The sequence below is a fragment of the Alexandromys fortis genome, unplaced genomic scaffold (assembly GCF_014885135.2).
Source record: "Alexandromys fortis isolate MF-2015 unplaced genomic scaffold, M_Fortis_MF-2015_v1.1 scaffold_27, whole genome shotgun sequence".
Taxonomy (NCBI): domain Eukaryota; kingdom Metazoa; phylum Chordata; class Mammalia; order Rodentia; family Cricetidae; genus Alexandromys; species Alexandromys fortis.
Genome location: NW_026067952.1, coordinates 13,730,661 through 13,744,601, shown reverse-complemented (window position 1 = coordinate 13,744,601; position 13,941 = coordinate 13,730,661). Strand labels below are relative to the sequence as shown.

The following is a 13,941-nucleotide window of genomic DNA, read 5'->3' as shown; positions in this document are numbered from 1 at the left end:
GATCACCCACATCCATCCAGGTCTAGTAAGGTGAGCATCCAAACTGCCTAGGCTCCCACAAAACCAATAGGTGCAATAGGATCAAAAACCCATTGTCATTGTTCTTGAGGTCTCAGTAGTCCTCATTGTCCGCTATGTTCAGCGAGACCGGTTTTAACCCAGGCTTTTTCAGACCCAGGCCAGCTGGCCTTGGTGAGTTCCCGATAGAACATCCCCATTGTCTCAGTGTGTGGGTGCACCCCTCGTGGTCCTGAGTTCCTTGCTTGTGCTCTCTCTCTTTCTGCTCCTGATTTGGACCTTGAGATTTCAGTCCGGTGTTCCAATGTGGGTCTCTGTTTCTGTCTCCTTTCATCGCCTGATGAAGGTTAATATTCAGGAGGATGCCTATATGTTTTTCTTTGGGTTCTCCTTATTTAGCTTCTCTAAGAACCCGAACTATAGGCTCAATGTCCTTTATTTATGGCTAGAAACCAAATATGAGTGAGTACATCCCATGTTCCTCTTTTTGGGTCTGGCTTACCTCACTCAGGATAGTGTTTTCTATTTCCATCCATTTGCCTGCAAACTTCAAGAAGTCCTTGTTTTTTACTGCTGAGTAGTACTCTAATATGTATATATTCCATACTTTCTTCATCCATTCTTCAATTGAAGGGCATCTAGGTTGTTTCCAGGTTCTGGCTATTACAAACAATGCTGCTATGAACATAGTAGAGCATATACTTTTGTTGTATGATAAGGCCTCTCTTGGGTATATTCCCAAGAGTGGTATTGCTGGGTCCATGGGTAGGTTGATCCCGAGTTTCCTGAGAAACCTCCACACTGCTTTCCAGAGTGGTTGCACAAGTTTGCATTCCCACCAGCAATGGATGAGTGTACCCCTTTCTCTACAACCTCTCCAGCAAAGGCTATCATTGGTGTTTTTGATTTTAGCCATTCTGACAGGTGTAAGATGGTATCTTAAAGTTGTCTTGATTTGCATTTCCTTGATCGCTAAGGAAGTTGAGCATGACCTTAGGTGTCCTTTGGCCATTTGAACTTCTTCTGTTGAGAGATCTCTGTTCAGCTCAGTTCCCCATTATATAATTGGGTTGATTAGCCTTTTACGGTCTAGTTTCTTGAGTTCTTTATATATTTTGGAAATCAGACCTTTGTCAGTTGTGGGGTTGGTGAAGATTTTCTCCCAGTCAGTGGGTTGCCTTTCTGTCTTAGCGACAGTGTCCTTTGCTTTACAGAAGCTTCTCAGTCTCAGGAGGTCCCATTTATTCAATGAGGCCCTTACTGTCTGTGCTGCTGGGGTTGGAGACTTTTTTTTAATAAATTAGAAAAGTATTTGTATATGAGTGTTCTGCATGTATGCCTTCAGGCCAGAAGAGGGCACCAGATCTCATTATAGATGATCAGGAACCACCATATGGTTGCTAGGAATTGAACCCAGGATCATGAGCCACCATGTGGTTGCTAGGAATTGAACCCAGGACCTCTGGAAGAGCAGCCAGTGCTCTTAACCCCTGAGCCATCTCTCTATCCCCACCCTCTTGTGTATTATAGGCTGTCCAGGAACTAGTTTTGTAGATCAGGTTGGCCTTGAACTCGCAGAGATTTGCCTGCCTCTGCCTCCGGAGTGCTGGAATTAAAGTCATGCACCACCACTGTCTGGCACAACTATGTATATTTGCTTTGGTATTAGGGGAGTGGGTCTCGCTGTGTAGTCCGATCTGGCCACAAACTTGCTCTATACCTGGGGATGGTTTTGAACTGCTCATCCTCTTGCTTCCATTTCCCAAGTGTTAGATTACAGGCACGAGCCATTATGCTCAACCTAGGCTTTTTGATTTAATGATGAGAGTAGCGGGACGCCAAAGATGCTATCAAGGGAGGGTGATGTGAGGTGTTCCAGGTTTTAAAATTATTATTCAGGTCATTTCGTCGGGAATGGACTGCCAGACCAAAAAGTCTACGAACAGAGAGAATAGGAATTGCAGGCTAGGCTAAAGATGATGGTGGCCTGGCCTTGTTTGTGGTGCTATCCCTTGCTGGTGGAGAAATGCAGGTGTACTTGAAAGGCAGACCGAGGGACGCTGTGGCTCAATGGAAGTGCCAGGCAGAGCAGAGTCGAGGATTTTCCTAAGGATTTGGCTCCATCCCTGGGTGCACCCTGATTGGGAGCCGCTCTATACTTATCTGAGACCCAGATCAGAGAACTGACGAGAGAAAGAGCTTTCAGAAGGGGACGATGGAATAATCGCGTAGTGCGACCAAGACATCGAGCTCGGTTTCACAGAACGAGGTTACAGGGGACCTGCGGATGCAGCCTGGGGTCCTAGGTGGGTCAGAGTGGTGGCGCACGCGGAGAACCTGGGAAGCGCCACTGCACACCGGGTCCCGCCCCTTGCTGCGCTGTCCGCTTCCGAGCCCAATAAAGTTATTGAAATTGACGCGGTTGCTAAGGAAGTGGGTCGCCGAGCCGGGTTGCTAAGGAAGTGAGCGGCCGTGTTCTCTCCCCATCCGGGGCAGCGGGGAATGGCTGAGCACGGGGTTCGCCGGCGCCGCCCGCTCTCGGCTGCGGCTGCAGGTGAGTTCGGGATGCGGGGTCCCCGCGGGGCGCCCAGCGTTGTCCTGGCGTCGCTGCTCCGCGAGCCGCAGTATCCTCTCTGCCCGGCACCTGGGTTATCTGACCGCCAGGTTCCTTCGCGGGCGCGGTCGGCACGACCCCCCCATCTCGGCCGCCCCTGCTAAGTCCTCACTGCCGCTCTGCGGCCGTGGTCCCGGGTCCTGGCTGGGGAGGCAGCCCCGGAAGCAAGCGCCTGAGGTCCGAGCCCCAGAGCTGTGCCTGCCTGGCTGTGTGACCTTGGACAAAAACCCCTTGCCCTCTCTGGCAGCAGCAGATCTGTCTGTCCAGTGGGGTCCTGACACATGCCGAGGAGACGTGTACTTGAAAGGGTTCCAAGTGGGAAGAGGGAGAGTGGCCCGGGTACTCTATGTGGGGATCAAGAGTCCTGTTTGAAGTCTGTGTGCTTGAGTTTGAAGCTGCATCTCGTGGCATTGAGTCTTCTGCTCTTCTGTGAAGTGGGATAATGGACTGCTATGGGAAGCCAGTAGGACTGGCGTCTGGAGTAGCTCGGCACATGGCGCTTTTTTTTTAATTAGCAGATGTTAATTACACATAATAACGGGTTTCATTATGACGTTTCATGTTTCATTCGTGTGTATGATGTATTTTGGTCATGTCCCTCTCCCACTGACCCCCTCCCTTCTTCTAGTCCCTTCTAATTCCATGCCCTAGGGCAGCTTGCAAGAACTTGGTGCCGGGTTCTTTGCAGGAACATGGACATTTTACCAATGGCTACAACTCAGAAGAAAATGCGTCCTACCCCCTCAATCACCTTTAATTCATCTGAGGTGCCCTGGTGGGGGTGGGGCGTCGTGACACCTCAGGAATGGGCGGGGTCTTGTGAGCCCCTCCCCCTAGCTACCGTTAACTGCCTATAAATCCTTTTGTAGGTAAGGATAGGTACTTGTGAGCCCCCACTCTAGAAAACACCTGGTTAGTGCTTACCGCACTGTAGTGAGGTATTTGGGATGGGATGGAAGCCTTCCAGGAGGGGAAGGACCTGAGACCAAAGGGCTTAGGTGTGTAGCTTGCCAGCTCACAGGTATTCCTTCTACCCTGGCCATTCCCCAGCCACAGTTTTACTTCTTGGTCTGCTCAGAGGAGGGGAGTTGTTGATCTCTCAAGAGGTACTGATGGGAAGAAACCCAGAGATAAGATTCTGTAGATGACGGGGGTGGGGTTATGGTTTTGTTTTGTACTTGTGCCTTGTCCATCACCCGGTATAAGAAGAACAGGAGTATATTTATCTCTTCTGGGAAGTGCTTAGAGTAGTAGTGAGCATTTATAGCTTGATGATAAGAAGTTTTTTGAGGCGTATTATCTCATTTAATCTTCACAGACTTTGTCAGGCAGCTGGTGATGTCACCCGTCTTGTAGATGAGAAACCTGTGCCTGAGAAAATTGAATTTGGCTTGCCTAAGAATCTGAGGTTTACAGTGTGATGGAGCTGGACATGCATTTTATCCCCAGCTCCCCGATGCCTCTGCTTTCTCAACAGTAACTGCTAGAAGGCCACAAGGGTATTTTGAGTTGCTTCTAATTGCTTTGGCTAGAGGTTGTTCTCCCAGTGGCATGGGAACACGATCTCAGAAAAAGCTTTGTTTGTTGCGTTTGCTACTAGCATATATTCATTTTATCTAATAAATTTCATTGACTTTTAAAAATACTTTTATTACTGTATTTGTGTGCATGTGATGTGCATGTGTGCATGTATGTGTGCGTGATGTGCATGTGTGTATGTGCTTGATGTGCATGTGTGCATGTATGTGTGCATGATGTGCATGTGTGTTTGTGCTTAATGTGCATGTGTCTGCATGTGATGTGCATGTATGTGCTTGATGTGCATGTGTGTGTGAGATGTTCATGTGTGTGATGTGCACGAGAGTGTGTGCATGATGTGCATGTGTGTGATGTGCATGTTGTGTTTTGTGTGTGTGATGTGTGTGTTGTGTGTGTGATGTGCGTGTGTGTGATGTGCATGTTGTGTTTTGTGCGTGTGTGTTGTGCGTGTGTGATGTGCGCGAGAGCGTGTGCATGATGTGCACGTGTGTGATGTGCATGTTGTGTTTTGTGTGTGTGATGTGCATGTGTGTGTTGTGCGTGTGTGTTGTGCGTGTGTGTGATGTGCATGTTTGTGTTGTGCATGTGTGTGATGTGCATGTGTGTGATGTGCATGTTTGTGTTGTGTGTGTGATGTGCGTGTGTGATGTGCATGCATGAGTGCCAGCCTATGCTATGGCATGTGGAGGTGAGAAGTCAACTTTGTGGAGCTGATTCCTTCCACCTTTATGTGTGTCCGGGGATGAGGCTCAGGTAAACTCAGGCTGTCAGGGCCTGTGTGGCAAGCGTGGGGCTGAGCCATCTCCCCAGCCCCACTGTGACGCTTTTATAAATGTATGTAGTGTGTTTTGCTCACATTCATCCCCATTATCCTCCCATTCCCTCTGATCTCTCTCTTACCAAACAGTGTGTGTCTCCCCTCCCCCGTCCACATCTCCCCACTCCTTTGGCAATTTAACCAGTTTAATTAGGAATGCTTATAGCACTGCAAGTGCGGGGTTATCTATCTATTTATTTATTTTTGAGACAGGGTTTCTCTGTGTAGCCCTGTCAGAGTGTAGGCCTTGCTGGCCTCGAACTCAGAGATCCGCCTACCTCTGCCTCCTAAGTGCTGGGATAAAAAGCAGTTCCACCACCCCCTGCCAGTGAGGGGTCGTTTATAAGAGCACAGTCAGTTTATTAGTGTTTTGGTAACTGAAGGAAGTGCCTCTTCTTCAGCAACCATGGAGTGCCTATATAGATCTCAGGGAGGCGTGACTGAATATTGATGGGCTCAGTGCCAGGTATCTACACAGGCAAGCATAGCTGCTGAGAGTCCAGGGGCCACATCCATATCCTACCCAAAGACAGCATTCCATGCACTCCACCCCCGTTCCTCTGCCTCTTACATTCTTTCTATCCCCTCTTCTGTGATGTTCTCGGAACCGTGGAAGGGGTAAAATGTCCCCACTAGGCTGAGCACACAGTCCCTTACTTTCAGCACCTTGATCAGCTATGAGTCTCAATGACCGCTGCCCACTGCAGAAGAAGCTTCTCTGAGCAAAACTGACTTCATCACTAATCTATAGGCATCAATCTAAATGTTTCAGATGTAGTTTGACAGATATATCATGTTCATTTAGTAATATAGCAGCAGTGGCTTCCCCACTAGGGCCTGTGTCCTCTCCAGCCATGGGCTTTTGGCCAGGTTGCAGCGCCAGATGGGAATTCCTTTCTGTGGAGAAGGCCTCAGATCCAAGCAGAAAGTTGTTGGTTACCCTGTAACAGCCAGGCCACTACTGCAGGAGTGGGTACATCTCCCTGGGCAGGTCATTATGGTCTGATGAAGCACGCACAGCCAAGTGACACTGCTGGTGACGTTTCCTCCCCAGCAGGCTGCATAGCACCTTTCAGTCTTGTGAGGCACAGCCAGCACCAGGGAAGCTTCCAGCTGCTTCTCCAGCAATAACCTCTTACCCTCTCCTTCTGAGGAAGGAAGTGCCTCTTCTTCAGCAACCATGGAGTGCCTATATAGATCTCAGGGAGGCGAGGGCAACCAGCAGCAGTGGCATTAGCCTGTTTTGGGTCCCTCGAGGGCATCTCCAGTGATTTGAATGGGGACTGCTGAGACATCCAGTCCTGTGAACTGAACAACTGCCTGTTTCTTGGCCTCTACAGTGAGTGGCAGCCATTGTTGGACTGTTGCATCATGTAAGCCAATCTATCAAATCCCCTTTTAATAAGTACATTCATTCTTTTTTTTTAATTTATTTATTATGTATACGATATTCTGTCTGTGTGTATGTCTGCAGGCCAGAAGAGGGCACCAGACCTCATTCCAGATGGTTGTGAGCCACCATGTGGTTGCCGGGAATTGAACTCAGGACCTTTGGAAGAGCAGGCAATGCTCTTGACCACTGAGCCATCTCTCCAGCCCAGTACATTCATTCTTAATTCTGTTCATTTAGCAAACCCAGACCAAAATAGCTCATGGTGAGGTAGGCTACTCCTGGCACTAAGGTTTTCCTTTAATAATGTATGGCTTTTGGGGGGAAACGTATCATTGAAATAGATAGCATTCAAAGTATGAATTCCCCCCATCCCATGCTGGAATGTTTAAAAGTGGCATTCTCTATCTCTCGGCTCCTCTTTAGTGAGGAATTTTGGCTAGATGATTCTAAAGGCCCCATCAGTGCTGTTGTGGTTGAACGTATACAGTTGGGCTGCTGGGTTAAAATCATGGTCAGCTACACTCAGATTGTATGCCACCCAGCAATAGTTTTACTATTTGTGCCACAGCTTCCTCACCCACAGAGCAGGTGATAACAGTGATATCTTATAGGGCTCTTAGGAGAATTGACTTGAGTCCGAGCCATGTGAACTGCCTGGCACATTTGATAAATGTTAGCTGTCATTATTTGGGTTTAACCCAGCACCTGTACTATATTTCATATTCCATTTGTGGTCGATGAATGAGTATGATGTGTGGTTAGAATCTTAGATCTGTCAATCTTACAAGATCATCATAAGCCTGAGACACTTGCCACTGTGGCATTATGTAAATGTGCGTGTTATCACAGGCTTCCTCCAGGAGCCAGGACTTCCATGCCAGGATGGGCTGCAAAGAAAGGAGCAGTCTGGGGCGGGGTGTAGCTCAGTTGGTAGAATGCCTGCCTAGTATGCATGAACCCTGGATTCCACCTCTGGTGCCACATAGAGCTTGGCATGGTGGTGCGCGTCTGTAATCCCAGCACTCAAGTGCTGAAGGCAGAAGAATCAGAAGTTCAAGGCCACCTTGGCTATATATTAGGTTTGGAGTCAATCTGAGGTACATGAGGCCTTGTTTTTGTTTGTTTGCTTTAAGGAGGTTTTGCTGTTTGACACCAAATTTAGTAAATGTTTATTACACCTCTCTATCCCAGGATGTACAGGATGTTGTACCTCCAACAGTCTTCAAGGAACCCCAAGCTAAATTTACAAGTACCTGTCATTTGACAGAACTTGATCTCCTCACCGTTTTGGCATTAGGGGTTTACCAAGGCCTCATGCCTGCTAGGCGAGCATTCTACTAACCAGCCCCATCTCCAGCCTCTTGGTTTTTTTTTTTTTTAAGACAGGGTTTCTCTGTAATTTTGAAGCCTATGCTGGTACTAGCTCTTTAGACCAGGCTGGCCTTGAACTCACAGAGATCCGCCTGCCTCTGCGGAGATTAAAGGCACGTGTCACCACCACCACCTGGCTCAGCCTCTTATTTTTTGTTTTTTTGATAGGGAGAGTCATCTTGGTTGCTTTAACCGCTGTCTAATTTCCAGGCTCAAGTGATCTTGTCACCTTAGCTTCCCGAGCAGCTGGGACTAGTGTTTGTCAATACACCTGCCTTGACTTGTCTGAGTGAATTCATGTGTTGTGTTTGTGTTGGCCACAGAGTAAAGCCACTGTTGTCTTCTACATCTGCCTCCCAAGATGTCTGATAGGTACCTGTGGGGGCAGGAGTGGGAGCCACGGGGTGTTCCTTTACCTGATTTCCTTGTTAGCTTTCCTTCCTCCTCTCTCTTTCTTTCCATCTCTTCTTGTCTTCCCAGGCTGGCCTTGCACTTGCAGGTCTCTTGCCTGCCAGAGCCATCTATGGATTTTCGGGTCTTGTGTGGTTGACACACTGCTGTCTGCATGGATCTTGATGCTGTTGAGTTCTGAAATGGACCATTACTCAGTCTCACTGGGATTCTTGAAGGAGGAAGGTGCAGATTTAGCTCCCCAGTGGACAAACCCCGAGGGAGAGAAGCCATGCTGCTGGGAGGTAACCCACCTCACAATGGTGTCTTTTGACTCCAAGCACAGTGCTCTTGCTGCCTGTTCCTTGAGCTTCATTTGTGTGACATTTGCTGAACAGCTGTTGCGTAGCAGCCCAACATAGTCTGGGAGTGACAGTGAAGAGATGGGTGAGGTCCTTGTTCTCACCGTTACAGCTCAACGGGTGCAAACCAAAACCCAAAAAGTAGACAGACAGGAATCTGAACAGGATGAGCACTGTGGAAGCAGTGGCATAGTGGTGAACCAGAGAGTCACTTCTGGGGGTGGGCGGTCAGAAAAGTCATCTGTGTGGGGGTGACATGTTTGTTGAGGCTTACTTCCAGGAAGGGGCTCACCATTTAAAGATATACCAAAAGGATAAAGACTCCAAGCTGGGAACAAGCTTGGTAGGTTCCAAAAACCACAAGAAGTGGCTGTGACGATGGGGTGAGTGGAGAGGTGGCTGGGCGCCAGTGGGAATCTCTCTTGTAGAGGGACTCAGGCTGGAGTAGTGCAAGAGCAATGGGAGCCATGGAAGACTTTGAGAAGAAGGTGCTCCCATCTAGCTGTCTTTGGTTTTGCTGTTTTCTAATGTGTGTAGATGTTCTGCCTGTACATATGACTGTGCTCCTTTTGACATGTCTACAGAGGCCAGAGAGAGGTGCGGGATCTCTTGGAACAGGAGTTGCTGAGGGTTGGGAGCCACCATGTGGGTGCTGGGACCTCTGGAAGAGCACTTACTGAGCCGCTGTTTTAATATATTAGGTTTTTTTGGAGATAGGGTCTGCTGTAGTCTAGGCTAAACTTTAAGCCCTCCATGTAGTCAACTAAGGATGGACTCGAACTTCTGATTCTTTTGCCCATCTCCTGTGTGCTGGGGTTATAAGTATCTGTCACCACACCAGCGCCTGTGGGGCTCTGGGCTGAACTCAGAACCTTGTGTGTGACAGATAAGCCCTCTACTAAGTGAGCTACATCCCCAGCCCCTAGATCTTGTTTTGCTTGTTTTTAAATCCCTTGGAGGGTGGATGGTGAGTTCAGTGTAGAGTGTTTCCTAGTGCGCGTGTGCCCTCTGTTCCATCTCCAGCATCACAAGAGGAAACACAAAAGACAGTGAAATCTTTCTGGCCTCTGTGGCTTATGGTTTGAGAGAGCTTTGGGTGGCAGCTGGAAGTCTCCATAGGAGGTTAGTAAAATGGTGGCAGCAGCAGAAAGACTTGTTTTGGAGGTGGGGCCAGCAGCATGGGAGGATTAAGATGATTCCTGGGTTTTTGGCCTGAGCAGTCAGGTAGATGTTAGAGGTGCCATCTGCTTCTAAAACGTTAGAGGACGTTTTGGTGAGGTGCCCTAAGAGGAACAACAGAATTATTCCAAGAGGTCAAGGGTGCAAACCGTACCTTAGGCCCTTGGGAAGGAACCCCCGGCTTCTGCTGAAGGACGACAGCCGGGAGGATCTGGCAGAGCTCCACCTGAGCTCCCAGAAGACCTGCTTCTCTTCTAGGCTGTCTCTATGCCAGTCTGTGGAGCAGTAAGTGTGGCCTCTGCTAGCTCATGCTGTCTCAGGCGGGTAGCATCGCTGTCCTGGCTTGTGGATCTTGGCTGATGGAGGCTGAGACGAGCCAGCCAGCTCTGGGGGAGAACATAGACTCACTAGCACAGCTCGCTCCCAGCGCCTCAGATGGCCATGCTCTCCCTGCCAAAGTGCCTCTTTCCTGGCTGCTGGACAATAGATCTTAAGGCTCAGAGCATTTTAGACGGGAGAAGGTGCTGAAAAGCTGCTGTGTTCTGCCAGAATTCCTCGAGGACTCCTGAGAGTAGTAGTTCATCCTTGCAGGGATCCAGGCCTCATTTCACAAGTCCCAGCGACAGCCTTTAGACATTGGCCTTCACTGGTGCTCATTCTGCGTAGTGAACAGTAGACGTACAACTGCCCTGTCTGCTGCCTTTTATCTCTGTGTTCATGATGCTCCTTCTGGGCTTCTTGTCAGCTGATTCTTAGTCAGTTGTGGTCGTGTGGAGTATGGGTCGGCCTGTTTCTAGGTGAGGACTCCGAGATACTGAGAGGTCATTCCTGCTTGTCAGTGTATTAAGGATCTACGAGTGCTGAGGCAGGTAGAGTGTTGCTGGTCCAATGTGTTGTGCATGACAGAAGCGCTCTTGTTACTACTGGGTACCTCTTGAAAATGCAGTCTAAGTCTAGATCAGAAAACTGAGGGTCTGGATTTCACCACCATCCCCAGGTACACTCATTTAGGAGGTCCCTAGGTACACTCAACTAGGTGATGGGAAGCGAAGCCAGGTACTCCTTCCATTTTCCTGCCTCAGTAGCTGCCAGCAATGCAGCCCTGGCCAAGTACAAGGAGCTACTGGAAGGTCTGAGGGTGGAGTCACCGTAACAGCTGGATGACTTTTGGGTGGTGCAGTTCAAACAGCTGGATGGTCTGAAAATGGAGCTCTCCCAGCTGCAGGTGGCTAAAATACCTGTTGTCAGATCACCGATGTATCCAAGATCTGAGTTGTCAGATCCATCTCCAGGGTCACTGTGGTTAACCAGACTCAGAGAGAAACGCCTACAAAGGCAAGAAGTACAAGCCCTGACCTACAGCCTAGAAAATGAGAGCTGCGTGTACCCCGACCTCCATCATGAGTGCCTGTGCCTGTACAAGGCCGTGGTCATGGCCTGAGGCTGACAAAAAAAACAAAAAAAAAAAAACAAAAAAAAAAAACCTAGGACTTGGCAGTGATAACAGTGAGGTGATAGGGTGCAGGGATGCCTCCTGTTGCTGAGCCAAGCGCTTGCAAGCCCTCTTTCATTTCCCAGCAGCCTTGTACACGAGCTGTTCCTCCCCTTCCCAGAAGAGGGAAGTAGAGACACCAAGAATCAGCTACTTTCCCACATATGCTGACCCCAAGTCCACTGTTCAAAAAATGTTATTTATTACTTTTTATTGTGTGTGTATGTTTGTGTGTGCATGGTGTGTGTGCCACAGTGTACCTGTGGAAGTCAGAGGACATTTGCATGGGGTCAGTTCTTTTCTTCTACCTTTACATGAGTTTCAGGGTTCAGACTCTGTTGTCCACTGAACCATGCTGCTGGTCTTCTACTACTCCGTCCTCCTTTTTATAGAACCCAGAGCCTCTTGCACGCTAAGCACATACTCTACCACAGGGCGGGCTCCATCCTTGGCCCCCTCTGTTTCTCAGGTGAGCAGTGACCACAGCACCCATGAAGTTTGTCAGAGGCCTCTCTTCTGTGCCTGGGTAACTGATTTGAAATGCTAATAGAGACAAGGGGCTTCAAACCAGGCACAATGGTACTTGGTTATAACTCTAGCACTCAGGAGGTAGGTATAGAGTGTCAGGAGTCCAGGGTCAAGGCAACACAATTCCTTTGAAGTCAGCCTGCCTTACAAGAGACCCCATCTCAACACACAAAGAAACAGACCAAAAAGTGGCTTCAAAGTCTGTTTGAGGAGGCCAGGAACTCCTTGGGCTGTTTTAGAGTGTGATGGTGAGTCTCAGGGTTCAATGGCTGAGGCTACGGAGACCCAGCTCTGGGCTAGCTAGGGTAACCCTCATGCTCTGTGGCAGCCTAGCTCCAGGTCTCGCAGAATCCAAGCTGGACTCTGAGCTTCTCTCCTAAGTCACTTAGCCCTCAGGGGAGAGAAGAGGGCAGCAGAAGTCCTGCAGTGCAGTACCTTTAGAAAGATTTGTCCAAGCCGGGTGGTGGTGCACACCTTTAATACCAGCACTCAGGAGACAGAAACAGGCGGATCTCTGTGACTTCGAAGCCAGCCTGGTCTACAAGAACTAGTTCCAGGACAGGCTCCAAAACTACAGAAAAACAGTCTCGAAAATCAAAAAAAAAAAAGTTTCTTGTCAGGCTGGTAAGATGGCTTAGTGGATAAAGGTGCCTGATGACCTGAGCACAAGTCAGACATGCTTGGTGGACAGAGAGAACCAGCTCCTGCAACAAAACTGTGGTGGCGCATACTTTTAACCCAGCACTCCGGGGGCCAAGGAAGGTGGATCTTTGTGAGTTCAAGGCTGTTGTGGTAAACAGCCAGTTTTAGACTAGCCAAGGCTAAATGGCAAGACCCTGTCTCAGACTCATCCCCCCAAATTTAAAAATATTTTTAGAAGATTTATTAGTCAATCCTATGATAGCACAGAAAATTCTGGCAGGATTTTAGCAGTAATTCTGCCACTTGTATTGTGACATGGCAAATAAGTCAGCCTGTCTGGACCTCAATGCCTGTCTCTCTGTGTATGTTTATGCGTGACTGTACCTGCATATGCAAGCACATGGCATTTTCTTCTCCCTTGGTGCCTCTACGCTGGGCTTTTCCCCTGGGTGGGGCTTCCGGAGCACATTTCTTAACAGTCAGCTCTCCTGGCCATTGCCACCAATCTGTGTCATGTCTTTATTATTCATTTATTTATTTATTGTGGGTTTTGAGGCAGGGCTTTGCTGTATAATAGCTTTGGCTGTCTTAGAACTCACTCTGTAGACCAGGCTGGCCTCAAACTCACAGAGATCCACCTGCCTCTGCCTCCCGAATGCTGTGATTAAAAGCGTGTATCACCCAGCTCTGACTGCATTACATCTTGAGGTGGGACTGTTTGGGATCATTGTGTCTCCTCACTTTGTCACCTGACTGCAGACACTGAGCCCGTCACCGCTGGCAGACCTGTCTTTAGCATACCGCTGCACTAGGGAGCTCCCTCACCGATGACAGTGGGACTTTAGTTTGGTAGTTACAGCACTCTCCTTTGCTTACACTAGAGCACAGTGAAGACGTGGGTGTGGTCCAGGGGGAATAGAAAGACAACTGGGATTGGGGACATTAACACACTGTCACCCACACTGCAGTCCTGAATAGCAAGCACCTTTAGCAGCGGTATCAGTGGGGCTGTGTGGCCTTTTGTTTAGAACACTGGGCAGAGCAGGAGCAGGAGCGCTGCGCAGCCTCTAGCAGCCCAGGGGTGGCAGCAGCCATCCCTCTGCTGATGACGCAGGAACACGAGTGTCTGCTCAGGTGACTGAGATGACAACAGAAGGTGGTCTTCGGTTTTGCAGGAGGAACAGTAAGGAATCTGGGATGCCCTGAGAAGTGGTGTTTCTCCTTGATGCTTTGCTCAGCAGCCTTTAAAAAGGGAAAATGTTCCTGTTTATGAAAATAAAATTATTTCCGTTGTGGAAATATCAAGGAACTCATGGAAAGACCAAGTCCTATCACCTAGAAATAACAACCCTGCTATTGCCCACGTGCAAATGTGTTCCACTGTGTTTGACCTTCGAGAAGTGCAGGTCCTGGGTGTTTCCCACTGTCCCGAAGGCTGTATCCAGGGTTTACAGTGTGAATAATGCTACCAAGAGAATGAGTTAGTGATGGTTCTCATGCAGCTTCGTCCGTTGTTCACATTTCTGGTTTTGTTGTTGTTGTTGTTTGTTGTTAAGGCTCCGGGGACTTAAACTAGTGCCTCTTGCAACTCTACCA

General features: G+C 48.7%; 1 protein-coding gene across 1 annotated transcript in view; it reads left to right on the top strand.

The window, feature by feature from the left end:
- The first annotated feature begins 2,459 nt into the window (after positions 1 to 2,459).
- Kif3b (kinesin family member 3B) overlaps positions 2,460 to 13,941 on the top strand; it is a 49,018-nt gene continuing 37,536 nt past the window's right edge. The window contains exon 1 of the mRNA XM_050151113.1: positions 2,460 to 2,572. The gene's annotated coding sequence lies outside the window, so the exon portion shown is untranslated. The remainder of the gene's footprint in view (positions 2,573 to 13,941) is intronic.